Here is a 21,112-nt window from a genome sequence, read left to right on the forward strand (position 1 = left end):
AGCTGGAACATATTCTTCTTAGCAAAGTATCTCAAGAATGGAAGAAAAAGTATCCAATGTATTCAGCCCTACTATGAAACTAGTTTATAGCTTTCATATGAAAGCTATAGCCCAATTATAGCCCAAGAATATGGGGATGGGGGAGAGGGAGGGGAGGGGAGAGGGGAGGATGGGTGGTGGGAGGGTGATTGGTGGGACGACTCCTATGGTCCATCTTACAAGGGTACATGTGAATCATTCTAAATGCAGAATATAAATGTCTTGACACAATAACTAAGAAAATGCCATGAAAGCTATGTTAACCAGTTTGGTGAAAATATTTCAAATTGTATATAAAACCAGCATACTGTACCCCATGACTGCATTAATGTACACAGCTATGATTTAATAAATAAATAAATAAATAAATAAATAAAACAATGTAATTTTAAAATGGGCAAAACCCCTGAACAAATACCTCACCAAAGAAGATAGACAATAACAAATACAGGTGTGAAAAGAAATTCAATGTCATGTGTACTTAGGGAACTGCAAATGAAAACAACAATGGGAGACCACTACACACCTATGAAAGTGCCTAAAATCCCAAAACAACATCAAATGTTGGTGAGGATGTGGAGCAACAGGAACCCTCTTTCATTGTTGGTTGGAAAGTAAAATGGTATGGCCACTTTGGAAGACAATCTGACAGTTTTTTTTTTATAAAGCTAAGGGTAATCTTACCATATCCAAAGACCACACTCCTAGGTATTTACTCAAATGAATTGAAAACTCCCCAAAACTACAGGTAGATGTTTATAGAAGTTTATTGGAGGCAACAAGATATATTTTCAACACAAAAAGATAAACTGGTCTATTCATACAATAAAATATTATTCATCAATAAAAAGAAATGAGTTGGAGGGACTTTGAGATAACTGACTAGAGGCACCCAGTACTCATTCTCTCCACAAATAAGGACCAAAATGGTGATTAGATAACCATGTGTCAAATGAAGATTCTAAGAGAGAACACCAGAATTTAGCAGGGAAGTGACAAGGAGCCAGGAGGAGCTCCCCTCTCCAGGGAAGGGGTAAGCAAGAGATTCTCAGCAGTCCACATTCCCATGATGGACATCTGCCACACTAGCCACCAGAGAGCCCCTCAGCCGTTATGGGCCCTGAGAATAATATAGGAAGCTGCCTGGAGTCCCTGCAACTCCATCGTTCCAGGGTAGGAATTCACCCTGGATCCACACACACACCCCCGAGACCCAAGCAGCTGCAGCACAATGCCATTTTGAGAGCCCAACCCCCATCAAACTATATCCTGCTTCAAGGCCCCACAGCACCTAAATCTCCATATCCCAGAACCCTCACTGACATCCTCCTACATTCACCCAGAGGGTTGCAGCATCATGACACCTGCTAACCCCAGCAGTGCATCCAAGTCCCCAGCACTCTAGCCCACGTGATGTCCCACCCTCTGGGGAACAGGCAGCGCAGTGCACTAGGGAGACTGTCCTCGGACAAAGCAACAAATTCCGTTGAACAGGGAATACTTCACTTCCCAAAGCCTAAGAGGCACACACTCAGTGCTGCTACTACTGACAACAGCCCTGTCTGCCCCATCCACTGATGAAGTCACCAAGAACCTGCACATACCTTCAGGAGGCCTGAGGCTAGGTCTGCCCCACCCTCCACTGTCAGCACCTGCACACACTCATGCTACAGACACCCATCCATGCATGCCACCTGGGGCTCCAGGGTTTGGCCCAGCCAGCCTGCTACCATCACTGTTGGCGCCTGTGTGTGCCACTGTGGGGCCTAAGGGTTGTCCCACCACCACTTCTGCTACTGTCAATGCCATGCACATCACCCAAGGACACACCTGGCACATCACTGCCATTGAAAGCACCTAAATAAGCTTCTTCGATACCCAAAAACCTCCTACCCAGGGGCCAGAGAATGTTACTACTAAACCAAATAGCAAGGATAAGCAATATGAGGAAAAAGGAAAAGTATATACATATAAAACAACCAGAAATCAATCAAATGACAGGAATAAATGCTCACCTATCAAAAATAACATTGAATGCAAATAGATTTCATAATGGAATAAGACTAGAAATCAACCATAAGAGGAATTTTGGAAACTAAAACATACATGGAAATGAAATAGAATGCTCCTGAATGACCATTAGGTCAATGAAAAAAATTAAAAAGAAAATAAAAAAATTCCTTGAAATAAATGAAAATGGAAACGCAATATACCAAAACTTATGGGATACACCAAAAGAGAGGTAAGTGGGGGGTTCAACCCAGTTTGGCCAAGGCCACATGAGAACAGCACAGGGAGAAGGTGGTGGACGTGATGGTGAAGCCTGGCCAGGAGGCAGATCCAGCTGCAGCTTGATGACTATCAGCCCAGTGGAAGATAACATGAATAAATACTTTCATGAGGGCAGATGAGGACTGGAACAAGTCTGAGCTCACGTCACAAGGAAGAACTTCCTACTTCCTCCCCTCCATGAACTGGGCCTGAAGAAAACTAGCTATGAGTGTCCAGCCACAAATGACACCCTGTTCACGGAGCCATTGGAAGAGATAAAATTAGAGCACATCTAACCTACGTTTAAGACTGGCTGAGGGATGGTAGCAGACACATTCACCCAGACCCCATGTTTGTGACTGGGAAAAGAGGATCAGACTAAAATTGTACTAAAGGGAAATAAGGAGGTAATCCCATGAACTCAGGCATGCACTCTGGAGTCTACTCTACCCAGGCTCTGATCTGCTCAGAAAAGCATCTGTGAGCTTTCATGGGTAACAAAAGCCAGCACACTGCTATGTACCAACTCACAAGGCCAAACAAGGCTCCAGGCTTTGTAAATCCCACAGTGGCTTCCGACTGCCCACCCTCATTACCTAACCACCTTCTCCTGGCTCCATCTCCTCATGCCATCACATTGGTGATTACGTTTCAACATATGAATTTTGGAGGGGCACAAATATTCAGATCACAGGAAATATAGATCTTTCTAATCTCAGAAAAAGTTTTTAGTCATGAGATCTCATTTCTGACATTTCTCATTTTTATGACAATTTTCATAAAAAGTGGATAAGCATTTTTCCAACCTACATCAGACAAGAAGCAACAAATTCAGTGAGACATGATTCAGAACTTGCTAATCTGACAAATCAAATTTCAACAGATTCCCTAATGAAAGGCATGTAGAAACTTTGCCCCTCTCTCCGTCTCTGATTCATATACCAAGAATGAGTACTAACCAATAAATACTTCGGGAGTAATTAGGCAGTATTTCTTTCACCCTATAATACTGCTCTATGTGGATCAGCATACTGCATTTTCTTTCTATGGGCTACTACTGTCTAATCCTCCACCACCCACAATGTCTACACTGAGTCAGTGATGGGTTCTACCAGGTAAGAACTGGATGACAGGGAGGGGAGGAGGGGCACACTCTTTTCTGAGAGGTGCAACCCATACAACAAGACTTGTACCTAGGAGCACCCACAGGAACACTGGTAGCTATATTCACCAGGAACTATAGTTTGCATATAAAATACTCCATTAGGTATAAGTATCAGAGAATGGGATCACGGGGGTAGGCAAAGCTACTGCTTCACACTGGTTATATGATCAAAACAAATAGCTCAAAATGAAGCCATAATAGATAAGGACACTGATGCAGCAAATAACACTGCATCAAAATTTACAAAGTAAAACTTCTTAAAAACACAAAGAGACATTGATTATGATGGTATTTAGTATATTTCTATTGGTCAGTGTTAGATGAAGTAATAAGAAATAAACATATACAGAAGATTTGAATAAAATAAAGATTTAATAGAGACTTGTAAACCTTCTACCTTACCAAAAAATATATTGTATATCTAAGTCCTTGGAGTTCATAAAAGAATTAACAAAAATTGATTGTTTATTAGATCAAGTATACTTTTAAATAAATATACCAAAACATACATTATAAAAAGCACATTTCTGACTACATGAGAAACTTTTTCACCCACTTTTTAAATGTTTTAGATATCTTCTGAATCAAGAAAAATCACATTTTCAAATACAACATTAAAAATGATGAAAGTCTAGGGGGTGTTTTGTACATGCTCCAGGCTCCTCTTCTTGCCCTAGATCCCTGAAATGACCAAACATTTTTAAAACATGAATTAATTTATATGTGTGTGTGTATATGTAAAACTGAAGCCAGGACAATTCTGTGAAATTTAAAAGGAGATTGACTATGGGCTTGGCGCCTATAGCTCAACTGGCTAAGGTGCCAGCCACATACACCTAAGGTGGCAGGTTCGAATCCCCAGCCCGGACCCGCCAAACAACAATGATGGCTGCAACCAAAAAATAGCCAGGCGTTGTGGCGGGCGCCTGTGGTCCCAGCTACTTGGGAGGCGGAGGCAGGAGACTCGCTTAAGCCCAGGAGTTGGAGGTTGCTGTGAGCTGTAATGCCACGGCACTCTGCCCAGGAGGACAGCTTGAGGCTCTGTCTCAAAAAAAAAAAAAGAGATTGACTATGATAGACAGAATAACAACATCCCAAAGATGTCTCCTAGACCTTAGGAATATGCTATGTTGCATGGAAAGGGAGAATTAATGTTGCAGAGGAACATTAGGAATGTGGTTGCTAATCAGGTGATCTTAAAATAGGAATATTATTCTGTATTATTTGGATGGGCCCAATGTAATCACAAGCATCCTTACAAGTGGAAGAGGGAGGCAGAAGAGGAGCTCAGAGTGATGTGATATGAAAAGGACTTGACCCACTATTGCTGGCTTTGAAGATAGAGGAAGGGGCCATGAGCCAAGGAATGTGGGGAGCTTCTAGAAGCTCAAAAAGGCAAATAAATGGATTCTTCCCTGGAGCCTCCAGAAAATACCCAGCTTTACCAACGTCTGCCTTGCCTAACAAGAACTGTTACAATTTTCTACACCACAGAACTGTAAGATAATAAATGTACATTATATTAAGGCACAAATATTACCATTATTTGTGGTAATTTGGTACAGCATCAATAGAAAATTAGTACATATTGATTTGATCCACCATCCCAACAAACAGGCTGTAAAAACAGATTAACAAACACTTTCACAAGGAGCCCTTAACACAATTTGGGGTCCATGATCAAGAAGTGTGACATTGCAGGAAGCAAACTCTGTAGTAGAAAGCAACCAAAATGAAGACAGAAAAGAAGTTAACACCAAATAAGAAAAAGACAGAGAAGAGAATAATAGGCATTTATAACAGATGCCTGCAAAAAGGAAAGATTCTAAAAAAAAAAGAAGAAAAAGGAGTAGGAATTATAAAAATTATAAACTTAATAATCAAAATGGAAAATTCCTTGGATGAGTTGAATTGCATAATGACACCACTGATGGGAAAATTAGTGAGAGAAAAGACCGAGAAGAGAAATTTTCTCAAAACTCAGCACAGGAGGCCAAAGAAATGGCATATATGAAAAAATGCAAAAAGACATGAAGACAGATGGATAGCTGAATTCCCAGAAACTGGAGTCTCTCATCTGAAAAGAATTTGACTCCACAAAAGGAAAAATGGAGTGCCAGAAGGAATACTTAGCAAAGAAAGTACTAAAATGTACTGTTAAGTACCAGTAAGTATTGATGACAACAATTTTAATAAAAATCTGGGGCTAAACCTGACACAGAGAATTAGGGAGTTGGCAGATGGTGGAGGGAGAGGGAGAGAGTGCTCTAAAAGCATATGAAGATCCTTGTCTGATTGAGAGGAAGCTATAGACAAAAATCATCCCAAAATGTTGTTAAAAAACATTAGTTTAAGTATTAGTGTTATAAAATTAAGAGTAATTATTAGAAAATACAAATAAAAGAAATAAATTTCAGTCATTTGTTAGGAGATGTAGAAGCTCAGAATGAAGAAATCCCAATTAATCTAGCTGTGCCTTGCAGAAATAACCCACTGAATGAGTAAGATGTTTCTGGGATTGTAAATAGTCTATTATTAGTGAATTTATGACAATAATTCCCATGAGCGAGTCAAAGACAAAAGGCAGAGGAGCATCTCCATACCTGTTAAAAATCCACTTGAAAAAATTCATCAATCTTCTTTGATTAAAAACACAACTGTAAACTAGATATTTAAAAGATAACTGATAAAGAATATCTCAACTATCTACCATGTTTTGCCATGTATAATGTACACTTTTGCCAAATTTTTGAGGGAAAAATAAAGATGCACATTATACATGGATAGCATTATTTGTTCCCAGTACATAGAATTTTTTGTACCTTATATCTGTTCTTGTATTTTGTAATTTTCTGTTACATAAATGTCTTGTACCATAATATGTTAAAAAATAAATGCTAAAATGCCTTTATAATAAAAAAGAGTACTTAAATATAAACAAATAAAAATTTGAATTAAAATTACAACAAAAGTTTTTTTTCCCTGAAAATTTGGGAGGGAAAAGTGAGTGCCCAGAATACAAAGGAGCATGTTATGCATAGCAAGATATTATAACCTCAGCCAATGCCCCACCCCAAGATTCCCACTCATGTCAGCGTCAAGAGGGCACACTAACACTGATCTTTCTAGAAGTTCTAGCCACTAAAATAAGAGGAGGGGGGATGACAGGGAAAAAATATTGGAATGAAGAAATAAAATCATAAATTAATAAATATTAATAAAACTATCGTTTTTTTAGATCATACGGTTGTCAGTGATGAAAACCCATGAATAGCAGTTGAAACACTATTAGCACCAGTGAAAGAATAAATAAATAAATAAAGTGGCCAGCACAAAATAAATTATTGTTCACAAAGAAGTCTAATTGTCCAAAAATAGCAGGATGTCAAATATATTATGGTATCTCCATATAATTAAGTATCACCATTTAGCCTGTTAAAATAATAAAAATCTAATTCCATGAGAAAAATCTCACCATCTCTTTTGTGACAAAAAGCAATTTATAAAATTTATAAAATCTCAATCTCTTTTTGTGACAAAAAGCAATTTATAAAAAACTACTTAAGGGGCAGCGCCTGTGGCTCAAAGGAGTAGGGCACCAGCCCCATATACCATAGGTGGGTTCAAACCCAGCCCCAGCAAAAAAAAACTTACTTAAGTAAATATGTACAAGTATGTGGAAAATTAATAAGATCTGTATACCAAGATATTAACAGTCATTATCTGTACATGATGAGATTATGAAGGGGTTTCGTTTTCTTCTCAGTTTGTACTTATGCTTCCCAAATTTTCAACATTAAAAATTAAATACAGCATATTATTTGCTCAGTGAATTTATAAAAAAATCAATAGCCAATAACATGTAATGTCCAATCTCACAAACAATAAAAATGCATGTTAAAATTAAATAACACATAACATCTCATTGATATTTAGTAATAAAAGGGAAAATTCTAAGATGGACCAGCTATTAAATATTATTAAGAATAAATTTCAGCTTGGTGCCCATAGAGCAGTGGTTATGGTGCCAGCCATATACACTGAGGGTAGGGAGTTCAAACTCAGCCTGGGTTAGCTAAACAACAGTCACAACTGCAACAAAAAAATAGCTGGGCATGTGGCAGGTGCCTGTAGTCCCAGTTACTAGGGAGGCTGAGGCAAGAGAATCACCTAAGCCCAGAAGCTAGAGGTTGCTGTGAGCTATGGCACCACAGCACTCTACCAAGGAGTGACAAACTGAGACTCTGTCTCAAAAAAAAAAAAAAAAAAAAAAGAGTTGCCTTTAAATATGGAAAATGTAAAAATATTTAATATTTAAAGAAACACATATTATTTGGAATATTAAAATATAAAGACAGAATATCTACGTGATGGTAGGTAAGGGACATTCGTGGATAATGACTACCTTACCGTGCCCCAACCCCCCAGAGCCTCATTACATCAGTGTTCAGGGGACTGAAATTCAGCCACCACGTGAAAAGTTGATCAGCTCTCCTTCTAGCACCTGTCACAAAAACACAAATATTAATGAAATGAATAAGCCAGTAACTTTTATATTTAAGAATGAGGAGAAGAGGGCGGGAGGAAAGGGAAAAGATTAGAGAGGTCACAGTATTTTTAAGCATGTAAAAAGAGATAACAGGAAAAGGCTGTTGATTTCTTTTATACATCCAATGAAAAGGGCAAGGAAAAAAAGATGAAATGAACTCAGAAAAAAAAATGGGGGTTAGAGCTATAAAATGAAAACTACAAGAAAGGAGAAATCAGAAACAAAAACATGAAGTGAGGTAAGTGGAGGAAAGAGTACACAATCAAGTTAACAAATTTGCCCAAGAATTCATTTGTCAACTTCAGGTGAGAGACTTGGAGAAAGGCACCGCGGCTTCCCGCAATTAATAAGCGTTTATTCAGAGTCTGCGCTGTACCAACGCCACGTTGGGCACTAGGCACTGGGCACATAAACACGAATACAACTGACATAATTCCTGCTTTCAAAAAGCTTGTGAATTACTGACAGATACAGACCAAAATACTGTTACCGTAGGAAGTGAAAGTAACACTTGCTTTACGCGTCTACTGTTAAAATACACAGCATAAAGGTGCCGATCAGTGATAAATGTTGCTAAAACCCAGAAACTACAAAGGGGGAAAGAGAAAATTTAGTAGTTCAAAGAAGAAATAAACGAGTTAGTTTTTTCCTCATTGCAAGAGCTAGTTGTTTTTATCTTCTCAAGATATCACACACGTGCCACTTTTTGTCTTTCTTGTGCAGTTCTAAGGACAGCGCAACGCTTAAGAAAATACTTTAAATCATTTTGCAGAAACTTCAAGGAAACATTCCCTATTTCACACATAATGGGCATTTTCTTCCTTATCGGAAGCACGTGAGGCATGATTTGAAAAAGCTACAAAAGCCTTTTTACTTACCAAGATTTCTTTTTCAGAAGAAGAGAACATAACCCGTAAAAGCACGAAAACACGTTTGTAAATGCTTAGAAAATGCAAGTCCTTAGCTGAAATTTAAGTAGTAAAGCACTATCTTAGAAACACTTGGTGCCATCTGTTGGCCCTCACTGGAATTACTTCTCCCAATAAATTTCACTTTGAAAGGTCAGGAACAAAGCACCCGGGTTGGCAGCTTTTTCTGGGCTACAGACTAAACCAATAAACAATTTTTAAAATTCATATGAGCAAGCAGCTGATGAAAACTCTGGTGTGAAGGAAAACATTTTTCTAAAGTAATAGTCCTCCATAGGCGTTTTCGGCCTGTCTATTAAATTGTCACCTGGATGAAAAATTACTGAATTTGGCTTGTTTTTTAACATCACCATATTTAACATTTTTTTTTTTTTTTTTGAGACAGAGCCTCAAGCTGTCCCCCTGGGTAGAGTGCTATGGCTTCACTGCTCACAGCAACCTCCAACTCCTGGGCTCAAGCGAGTCTCCTGCCTCTGCCTCCCAAGTAGCTGGGACCACAGGTGCCCGCCACAACGCCTGGCCATTTTTTGGTTGCAGCCATCATTGTTGTTTGGCGGGCCCGGGCTGGGGATTCGAACCCGCCACCTTAGGTGTACGTGGCTGGCGCCTTAGCCAATTGAGCCACAGGCGCCGAGCCCATATTTAACATTTTTAAGATAATTGCTATTACCATTATCAAGCAATTTCTGAACACAGTTTTAGCTGGATGAAATACTTTAAAGTAAGCTTAAGTCCACAATTTGCTTTTTTTTTTTTAAACTTTCAAGGAAAGTTTAGAGGTTGATACCTATTTAGCCATAATTGAGAGGAATTGCACCCTGTTTCCTTACATTCTGATCTGTACTTGATATTATTAGAAGTTCTAATTTTTAATTCTGGAGGAATAAATAACACTGAGATCCTAAAGGACTAATTTAAAAATCAGTCTTGTAAAGATCACTTGGAGTAATTTTAAAATGATATCAAGAAGGGTTAATACAAAAAGAAGGTGTCTAGCTAACCAAAGACCTCAGGTAGCCAGAATACTCTATTCCCCAGACTTCTCTCTTAACTGAGGTTCTATAAAGACCCTACAATTTGGCCAATAACAAAGTTGAACATCTAGGTAAGAATCACTTCCACTTTCAAGGAGGAAGAGGAAGGCCAGCTTCTTAAGATTCATCCTTACTCATCAAACATAACAGGAAGTCTTCTCAGGCCTGGCCTGGCTCACTGAGGAGGAGGGGAATCTTGGCTCCCCCAGCAAAAGGAGACAGACAGTACTGGGTAACCAGATTTATGAACCAGGCAGAGGAGAAAGGGGCCAGCTATGGCTCTGGTGGAATTTCAAGCAACACTGGACTGAAGTGTTAAGAAAACACGCACACATCCCTGCAGATTTGGTCACACTGCACACGTCTCATTGGGGTATTGCATTGCAACTCCAGGGCTGGGAAATGAGAGACCAATCTTGCTGAAGTTGCCGTAACTCTGAGCAGTGTTTTCCAAGGCATGACAAAAAACAGAAAAACCAAGTAAAAGGGAACAAACAGTACATGGCTCAAGTCCTCACTCAGCCATCTATAAACTGTATAGCTTGGGGCACGTTCCCTAAACTCATTTAGACTCCACTTATTCATCCATGCAATAAAAGTACTTGTAGTTTTATAAAGAACAAAAATGAATTTTTTTGAGACAGAGTCTCACTCTATCACCCTGGTAGAGTGTTGTGGAATTGTAGCTCACAGCAACCTCAAACTTTTGAGCTTGAGCAATCCTCTTGCCTCAGCCTCCCGAGTAGCGAGAACTACAGGCGTGAGCCACAATGCCCAGCTAGTTTTTCTATTTTTAGCACAGATGGGGTCTCCCTCCTTTGTCCAGGCTGGTTTTGAACTAGTGAGCTCAAGCAATCCACCCACTTCAGTCTCCCAGAGTGCTAGGATTACAGGTATGAGCCACCATGCCCAGAGTAGCTGGAATAGTGACTGACATGGTAGAGAAGTCATAACAGTAAAGAGTTGGGAATTGTATGCAAGTCATATGGTGTTATATGCTAAAGTGGAAAGATTTCAGGATATACTGTGAAGTGGAAAAAAGCAAGGGGCAGAGCAGTGTGGAGGATGTGACGTCGTTTGCATAAGATCTGGCTGGCACACGTGTACGCGGGTTATCTTCTTGTCAGGCACGGTTGTGAGTACTGTGCAAGCCTCAGTTCATTTCGCCCACATAAAGGTGCTATGAGATAAGTATTGTCATTACCCCATTTAACAGCAGGGCAGGAGCAGTAAGGTCATGATCCAAGGTTGCACTGCTAGAGTGGAGGGGCTGGGGTTCAAACCTAGGGCATCTGAGGCCCCAGTATCTATGTGCTTCAGCACTACCCCATGCTGCCTTATAAGACACTCTGTGTCCTCACAAGAGAGACAGAGAGAGAAGCAGAGCCTTTTCAAACACAGGCAGTGATAGAGGTGTTGTAGACACAAGCCAAGGGATATCAGGTGCCATCAGCGGCTGGAGAGGGCACCACTCTGCCAACTCCTTGATTTGGGCTGGCTGGCCTCCAGAACTGTGAGAGAATAAATTTCTGTGGTTTTAAACCACACAATTTGAGGTAATTTGTTAGGAAAGCCACGGGAAATTAATGTAAGGGTATAAATACATATGTTGATATATGAATAAAAAGTTTTTTTCTCAAAGGTTATATAAGAAACTGTTACTTTTGAGCAGGAAAATTGAGAGAGAAAGAGATATAGAAGGAAAGTGATTATTATTCCCCATATTATACCTTTTGGTTCTATTTGGATTTTTTACTGTACGTATGTACTGTTTACTTTTTCAAAAGGTTAACAGAGGGATAATTAAAATAACACAGTCTAAAGCCAGCAAATAGAAAGCTCCTATACAGAGGCAAAACATTATTTTGAGGATTTTTACTTTTTAAAAAACTGCCCCTTCATGATCTATGTTAAAAAAAAAAAAAAAAAAGGACAAGTTAAATGTTTGGATGTTAAAACCTTATTTGAAAATAAAAAGGAAAAGCAAAAAATAAATCAATAAATAAATAACTGCCCTTCAAGCTCAGCGCCCATAGCTCTGTGGTTAGGGAGCCAGCGACATGCACCAGGGCTGGTGGGTTCAAACCCAGCCCGTGCCCACTTATCACTGGCAACAACAACAAAAAAGAGTCTGACATTGTTGCAGGCACCTGTAATCCCAGCCACTTGGAAGGCTAAGGCAAGAGAACTGCTTAAGCCTAAGAGTTTGAGGTTGCTGTGAGCTGTGATGCCACAGCACTCTACCCAAGGCAACAGCTTGAGACTCTGTCTCAGAATGAATAAATAAATAAATAAATAAACTGCCTTTCATCTTTCTCCACATGAGGAATAAATATTAGTGTCTACCAACAGCTTTGAAATGAGTTATGTGATAATTATAACTATCATAAAATATACAAACTACATGAATAGGATTAATAATGTTTGTATTATATATTGGCTATTGATATTAAAACTAAAATTTTCTGCTGAACTTAAAAAAAAAAGTCAAGCCACAGACTACGCGACTTTTTTCTCAGATTTTCCAAAGTCCTTTTTATTTTAATTTCTTTTTTTTAATTTCAGATTTAACATGAAGGCACAAATGATTAGGTTAACATGTTTGCATTTGTTAGGTAAGGTCCCTTTTGTGTCCTCACCCAGTAGGTGTGCCATATACCCTCACATTGTGCCCATTAGGTGGAACCACACCTATCCCCTCCCTCCTCCCCACTACCTCTCTCTTTCCCCCTCCCCCCCAACTTAAATTGAATTTTTCTCTTCTGTGGACCTATATTAGTTCTTCAACTGACTTTATGTTAGTATTAAGTACAATAGATACTTGCTTTTCCATTCTTGTGATACTTTGCTAACTCCATCCAGGTTAATACAAAAGATGTAAAGTCAGGGAGAAGGTGTTTGTAACACACATAATCACAAAAGGGTTCATATCCAAAATACATAAAGATTCCCTACAAATCAATGACTAGCAAACCCAATGAGGGAAGATGAGCAAAGAATAAAATTAACAGAGGGATCACAGGAAAGGAAACAGAACTAGCTCAAATATATCAAAAGGCGAGTGTTCTCATTAGAACATGGAAAATACAAATTCAGATAACCAGGAGACACGGGCACGCACCTGAGGGAGACCAAGATTAAAGCATCCAGCAATACCAAACGTTGCTTACAATGAGGACACAGTAATGCTTGCACATATTCAAAGATTCTGATTTAAATGGTCTGGGGCAGAGCAGCCAGCTTTTCATTTTATTTTGAAAGCTCTTAAGGTGAGTCCTTTCCAAGCCTGCAAAGATCAGGGCACCGAAACGTGCATAGCGCCTTCTAGTGGTCGCCGTTTTCCCCATACCTCAGGGCCTGCAGGTGGCAGGGGTGTCCTTAACTCACCCTGCTACTACAGATCACTGTTCCTCCCCCCACTTCTTGCAACCTGCTCCTTCTAATTGCAATCATCTACTGAGCCCCATTGAGTATTCTAGCACCACTCACTAAGTTCAATACCATCCCTTTCATAATTCTAGTGATTTCAGTGACTACCTAGAGATTCGTCCATTCCTCTGGCCTCTCAATTCTTTGATATTGTCTCATCTAATGATATTGTTCCGCATCCCACCTCAGTCACACATTCCCTTATTATATTAAATGTTGATAAATCATGATCTATCTTTGTAATCATTCTTCTGCATTCATCCTTAACTAACTCCTCCCCACTTAACCCAAGTTGAACCCAATTCTCCACTGGACTATACTGAGCTCAAGTGGCTGAAACCACCATCTCTGGCATATTGGACTGGCACCCTACCCTTTTGAGCCACAGGCGCCGCCCTCTGAAACAATTTTTTTCTAAAAGAAGGTTCTATAATCTGTCATGGGATTAAAATAAAGAAAAAAGAAATAAAAGAAGGTTCTAAAATAAATATAGCAAAAAATGTGGTAAATCTGGGTATCATCATAGTATTCATTTTTTTACACAAATTAGTATTTGTCATATTATTCTCTCTTTTTTTTTTTCTTTTGAGACAAAGTCTCACTCTGTCACCCTGGGTGGAGTGTGTGGCATCATAGCTCTCAGCAACCTCAATCTCTTGGGCTCAAGTGCTCCTCCTGCCTCAGCCTCCCAAGCAGCTATGACTACAAGTGTGAACCATCACACTTGGCTAATTTTTTCTATTTTGAGTAGAGATGGGATCTCACTCTTGCTGAGGCTGGTCTCAAACTCCTGAGCTCAAGCAATCTGCCCACTTCAGCCTCCCAGAGTGCTGAGATTACAGGTGTGAGCCACCACGCCCAGGTTTATTCTCTCTACCTTTTAAATATGTTTTAAATACTCCAGAATTTTCATAATGAATTTTTAAAATTTTAATTTCAGAAAAATAAAATGTCTGAAATAAAACCTGGTAGGCTTGGAAGCAGCTACATTTGAGCAAAAGGGAATAAATAATCTGCAGTCAGCAAAAAGAAAGAAAAACTTGCTGCTAGGATTATTTGGTTGATGTCCTTTATCAGACAGCTGTGATTTGGGTCAAAGGAGAAAAGGAACCAGCCCTTTCAAAAGGCACCGTCTGACTGGATTGTTGTCACTCAGCAGGGCAGGGCAGGTATGCATAGCCAAGATGCTTGCAAAGGTCTTCAGGCACTGAAGTCACAGGCATGGATGTTTATATCTACGGCACACCCAAACACACCTGTTATACCAGAACAGTTTGATAACACTCACAATGTCAGAACTGGAAGGGACAGTGCAGGACAATGCTCTCTAACTTAAAGGCAAAAAATCCCTGAGATACAAAAGCCAAAGGCTAGTTACAGATCAAAGTTCTGGCCCAATTCAAAAAAGGTGATCTCAGTTTAAAGCAATTTCCACTTCCTCCTCCCTAAAGTAAGATAACTTTCCAGTTTTTCTATGAGTATAATAATAATTTTTTTTATTTAATGTGGAAAATTTAAGGAAGAAACTAGAATATAAAGAATGACCTGATTGTCCATCAATAGGAGAAGAATTGAAATAAATTAATACAATTATAAAATATAATGCAAGTAATAGAAGAATTATATGGGTTGATATATATTGACCAAGAGAGAAGATTATAATATATAATTAGTAGGAAAAATTTTATACAACGTCAATATCCTGTCGTTTTTATACAAAGCAAACAAGAAACTGTTTACATATATAGTGTTTACAGAAACTTATAAAAACTACAGTAGGATCCACACACTATTAAAAATAGTAGTGATGTTGAAGGTGAGACAGTGAAGCTGTAACTATTTTTCTTTACTTTTGAATTTAAAATTTTTTCTAAAGACTGTGTAGATCAGGAGAAAGAAAATTTGCCTTAAACACATCACTCAGAAAGAATCTCTGGTTTTAAATTATATTTTTCCTGACTTTTATATAAAACGTATGTACACACATATATTAACAAAACTAGTTTGAACTAGTTTATACCACACATACTAAGCTTCCCCGCCCCAGTGTTAATATTTAGCCATATTTGAGGAAGGCCTCAATACACGGCCTTCCTTCCAAGTTAACGAGTTCTAATTTTGAAAGGCTACAACATACCCGACTGTACTGTCTGGTGTTACTACAGTTCCCTTCACCAATCCATTACTGAGGGACTTCGGGAGTGTTTCCGATTTTCCCTGGCGTGAACTTCAATAAACACCCTTGTGCATACACCCATATTCGCACAGTTGCCACTCAGTACCAGTTCTCCGGTGAGGAATTCCTGGGCCAAAGCAAATGAGTTTGAGTTTTGATCCACATTTCCAAACTGGCCTTCTAGAAAATGGGTGTTTTACTCGTTAGGGGAGGTGCGCTCCCACCGACCGCCGTGGGGAATTCGGTTCAGCGCAGAACTGGCAGATCACAAGCTCTCGCTTAACTTGAGCAACCTCTTCCTGGCGAAACTGCAGGGTTTTCCAGGCGCTTTCAGAGGCAGGAGAGGGACCCAGAGAACCCCGAGAGCTGCCCCGTGGCACCTCCGCTCTAGCAAAGTTTGCAAGCTGGTCCGGAAGAGCCGGCCCGGCCCTCCCGGTGCGGGGGTCGGAACGACCCACAGGGGCGTCCGAACGTCCCCAGGGGCGCCCGGTGGGCGGGGCTCCCTGTGGGGCGGGGCCCCGGCGGGTGGGGGCGGGGCGCCCTCTCCAGCCGGCCACGCCGGGGCCCCTCCCCGCCCGCCCTCCGGCCGCGTCCCCGCCAGCCCTGCCGACGTGGCGGGGCGGGACCCGCCGAGCGCTCCCGCGCGCACTTGGCCGCCGGAGGGGTAAGAGCCCCGGGCACCCTCTCCCCATCCCCTTTCCCCGGCGAGCGGGAGGGTTGGGGAACGCCGGGCGCCGCTGCGGGGTTGGAGTCGGGGGGACCTTACCGTCGCTCCTTGTCCCGGAGCCGGCGATCCTGCCCTCTGCGTTAGTGAGAAGCCATCGGCAGGGACTTGGCGCCGGGCGCGACCTGGGAAGACCCGGCTTGGGGGCGAAGGTCCGAGGAGGCGCTGGCGGCGCGGCCGAGGGCCCTGCGTGGGTGCGGGCGTGTGAGTGTGTGTGTGTGAGTGTGTGTCGCTCCAGGTCCACGCTCATGCACACACCCACACGCCCGCACGCCGGGTCTGCCCCCTCGGCCGGCGCAAACTCCGCGGAGCCTGCCTCGAGCTACCTGTCCTAGCACCAAGCGAGTCTGAAAAAGTTCCCCCAGAGACCGGGTCCGAGACAGGCAGCGTCCCCGCAGCCCGGGGCACGGTGGGAGCAGGACGCGTAGGGTAAAGGCCTCCTCCGGTGGTGGTCCTGTCCTTGGCCTTGGAAAGCAGAACTCGGCCTTGACCTCGCACCCAAGCTCATCCCTCTTCCCCGGCGCCCACCCGAGCCCTGCCCGCCCTTGTACCCCAGCCCACTCTCTAAGCTGGCGCCACCTGAATTCGCAGACCCCTGGGATGGGTCTCACTCTTTTCTCCAAAGCCCCAGCCCCCTCCACCCCTGGAAACTGAAGTTTCCAGCCACCTCGGATCAGGGGCTTGAACGGCCCTGCCTTTATCCTAGAGTAGGAAGACAGCTCTGTGGGCTGTGAACATACACTGTACCTTTCTGACTCCATCGGTCCCCTTTCTAAACATCTTAAACGATGCTAGCAGGTGGCTTTTTAAATCAAAGTCTCTTGAACTCCATAAGACCTCAGCCAACCTGGGGGGACGAAAAAAGAGGCGCGCCCCGTCCTCAGAGGCCTCTTGGCAATCCTCTCTTCCGCCGGATGGCCCCTTTCTACCCCACCCTTATACGTCTGTTCTCACCCTTCTTTCTTCCACCAAACCTGAGCTCAGGAAAGAATGTGCTAAACGTCTACATTGTAAGCGTAAGCAAAGGAATGAAATAAACTTTAGGGGTTAAATTTGGGACACAAGTGAGCCTGTGCAGAAGGAATTTGAGGGTGGGAGGGGGCCTTCCTAATCTCAGAGTAGCCATTTACTTATACGCCCGGGACTATATCAAACATTGTCTCTTTAATTAACATCAAACACAGTATATTTCAGTAAATACGTGAGGGTCAGAAACCAGGCTAGGTGCTGTTGGTCACTGTCCTGGAGGACAGGATGTCAGAAGCAGATACTCCCTGTAAATGGAGTAGAAGTTTCTGCAAAGTACCAAAAACAGAAAGGGAGTGGTTAATTCTTTGGAAGGAGTGGGCATATTAAGGAAAGATTCGGAATGAAGGTGACATTAACCGGATGTCTGAAGGAATAGGAATGCCAGGCAGTCAGAGGCAGGGCAGCGAGGCCGAGGAATCAGTGTGAGCAAAGGCAGGGAGGCTTATGAGCTGTGGGAAGTGATGGAAAGTCTGGTGAGGCAGGAGCCCGGGGTGTGCCAAGATATGAGGAGAAGGTCAGAGAGGTTGGAGCTGGATTATGAGGGGCCACAGGTGCAGTGTGGGGGTGTTTACACCTAATGGTTTTTAAAAAGGGAAGCGAATAAGTCCCATGCTGGGGTGGAGAACCTATAGGCTTCTGATGTCAAGATTTTTTTAAGTACCCAAAGAGGCAAGAAATGCTTCATCTTTCTCTACTGCACCCTTTTTAATAAAAAAAAAAAAATTGTCTTTTTTTTTAGACAGAGTTTCACTATGTTGTCTGGTAGAATGCAGTGGCATCACAGCTCACAGCAACCTTAAATTCTTGGACTTAAGAGATTCTCTGTCTCAGTCTCCCAAGTAGCTGGGACTACAGGCACCCAGCTATTTTTTGGTTGTAGTTGTCATTGTTTGTCAGGCTCAGTCTGGGTTCGAACCCTCCAGCTCTGGTATATGTGGCTGGCATCCTATCTGCAGAGCTACAGGCACTGAGCCTTTTTTTTTTTTTTTTTTTTTTTTGAGATAGAGTCTCACTTTGTCACCCCTACATAAAGTGGTAGAGAGTTGTGGCATCATAGCTCACAGCAACCTCAAATTCTTGGGCTCAAGTGATCCTTTTGCCTCAGTTTCCCAATTAGCTGGGACTACAGGTGCCCACTACAATGCCAGGCTATATTTACTTTTTTATTTTTTTGATGCCCTGGGCATAGAGCCATGGCATCGTAGCTCACAGCAACCTCAAACTCTTGGGCTCAGGGGATCCTCTTGCCTCAGCCTCCCGAGTAGGTGGGACTACAGGTGCCCACCACAATGCCCCAAATGATTTTCTATTTTTAGTAGAGATGGGGTCTTACTCTTGCTCAGGGTAGTCTCAAACTCCTGGGCTCAGGCAATCTACCTGCCTTGTCTCCCAGAGTGCTAGGATTATAGGCTTGAGCCACTGCACCCAGCCTAAAGAATTTGTTAGGTAAAATTTGGATAAATCTGGATTTTAAATAATTTGTGCTACAAAATTTGGATACAATTAACAGGTCCCACTTAAGGACATGTGGCCTTAAGGCGGCAGGCTGGATATGTGTGTTTGACAGGCTTCCTGGGGACTGTCACAGCCTGATTCAGAGCCTCTCATCCAGTGTTTTACTCCTGGTCCTTCACTAACTAGCACTTTTTGTAACTGGGGGAGATGATCTCACACAGGATATCATGTTAACTAAATTTTTATTTTGCCAACTGAGTCTATCCATCCACTGTCCCTGCTGTTACATAAAATGAAAGATATTTTAATACCAAGAAAAACAACGAAGGATAAACTTGCAAGATCAAGGCAATCCTTTACATTTAATAAATTTAGATTTATAAAAAACTTGCTGCATTGTCCTCATTTTTCTCTATCATGGACTGGCCCCAGTCCCACAGTTGGGGGTTGGGAACAAAGTATATAGACCATTTGGTCCAACCTTACTGTACAGAGGTTCTCCCTTGCACAGGGTCAGTCTAGTTCAGGCGCATCTTTCCATTATCGGATGGATCACTTTTTGGCTGTTTTGTGTTAGTGCATAAGGTCATTCATTTCTGAAGGATAACGACGTCTTCTGTTGCCTGCTTATTTTAGGAACTCTGATGTTGCTGCTCCAATACCTTACATAGTTCTGGGAACATTTTAGGTGATGAATGAATTTCCTCATGAGAAACTAACTTATTCCCAGCCTACAAAGGCTTCTTTATACGCCACCCTTCCTCTCCTCAGGGTTTCCTGAAGCAGCCTTCTTGTTTCTGTGGGTTGAGTCTCTGTAGTCTCAAAGCCACGGGACATGGTTGCAGTGATCAGCGTTCCAAATCATAAATCAGGAAAGACTTCTAAGTCTGACTGTGCTTTGGGGTCAGACTGAGATGGGGACCAGACCGAGATGGGGACCATCCCCAGAAACACAGAGCAGGTCACAGCTGTAGTCCTGGGGTGCTCCAGCAGTCCCTGTTCAGAAACAGCTGTGTATTTAGGGTGCAGTTTCTAATGGTTTCAGACCGAAGGAAAGCGTCTTAGAAACGATTACTGTTCCCCATCATAGTAATAAAAGTATACCAGAACAAGCAAAAATATTTTTTATTTTTATTTAGGGAAAATTAGACCTGTAAGAGGTAGAAGTAAATACAGATTAGAGATATATGAAATTAGAAGTTGAAATAGGGCTCTTCTTATGGTGACCATTTTTATTATTTAAATAAATATAAAAATCTGATCTTTCTGAAATTTATGACTTACCCACAAGTTTTTGTTTGTTTGTTTGTTTGAAACAGAGTCTCAAGCTGTCCCCCTGGGCAGAGTGCCATGGCATCACAGCTCACAACAACCTCCAGTTTCTGGGCTTAAGCCATTCTCTTGCCTCAGCCTCCCAAGTAGCTGGGACTACAGGTGCCTGCCACAACGCCCAGCTATTTTTTTTTGGTTGTAGTTGTCATTGTTTGGCAGGCCCAGGCTGGATTCGAACCCACCAGTTCTGCTGTGGCTGGCACCTTAGCCGCTTGAGCTACCCATAAGTATTTTTCTAACAATATCACTTCAACACCTTATAGCTTATTCATTTTGGGGTCTGTTTGGTTTGGTTTTTGAGGGGGGGGGGTTGTTTTGGTTGTTGGGGGGGTTTTTTTGTTTTTTTGTTTTTTGTTTTTTGTATTTCTGAAGGGTTGTTGATGTTGCTGCTTGAATGCAGAGCAATTGTGGAGAAGTTTTCTTGCAGTGATTTTTCTACCCTTGAGGTTCACTGAACTAAGGCAATTTGGCCATCAGAGGTAGGTGAAGATTACAGGTTTCCTCCTCTGCAGCCTCATTACCAAGATCTGTATTACCACAAACCCAAATTCTCTGATGAAATTCTGCCATGTTACATGTATATTAGCAACTAAGCTTAGTTATGCAGTCTGTTCTCACAAGCTTGAAGTCCTAGCTTGCTGTCCTTTTAGGCCTGCATTCTGGTGGCAGGACTCTAGTCACCTTCAGGCTTCAGAATTCTGCAGTCAGCCAGAAGCACTAGAAAAAGTCCTACTCCAAAGGGTACTCAGCTGCTGGACTCAATATAATGTGCCCTGGCCGTAGAAGGGCAGAAGGCACCTGTACATTGTTTCTCACTGATCCATACATCTTAAAAACCTTTCATTTCACCAGTGAGGAATGATTTCTAATATCCCTTATGCTAATTAGCACACCCTGGAGTGCTGATCAAAGAGGACAATGGCTGAACCCTTTCAAGAATCAGACACCTGGCTCAGCGCCAGTAGCACAGTGGTTACAGC

At 41.8% G+C, this 21,112-nt stretch overlaps 2 protein-coding genes across 2 annotated transcripts in view; both read right to left on the bottom strand.

Annotated features, from left to right (window-relative positions):
* Positions 1–15,598, bottom strand: part of TLR1 (toll like receptor 1) — a 52,406-nt gene extending 36,808 nt beyond the window's left edge. The window contains exon 1 of the mRNA XM_003803952.3: positions 15,554–15,598. The gene's annotated coding sequence lies outside the window, so the exon portion shown is untranslated. The remainder of the gene's footprint in view (positions 1–15,553) is intronic.
* TLR6 (toll like receptor 6) overlaps positions 1–15,608 on the bottom strand; it is a 28,203-nt gene extending 12,595 nt beyond the window's left edge. The window contains exon 1 of the mRNA XM_023507419.1: positions 15,554–15,608. The gene's annotated coding sequence lies outside the window, so the exon portion shown is untranslated. The remainder of the gene's footprint in view (positions 1–15,553) is intronic.
* Positions 15,609–21,112: the final 5,504 nt, after the last annotated feature.

The sequence above is a fragment of the Otolemur garnettii genome, unplaced genomic scaffold (genome assembly GCF_000181295.1).
Source record: "Otolemur garnettii isolate 467f Iridium unplaced genomic scaffold, OtoGar3 scaffold00181, whole genome shotgun sequence".
Lineage (NCBI taxonomy): Eukaryota > Metazoa > Chordata > Mammalia > Primates > Galagidae > Otolemur > Otolemur garnettii.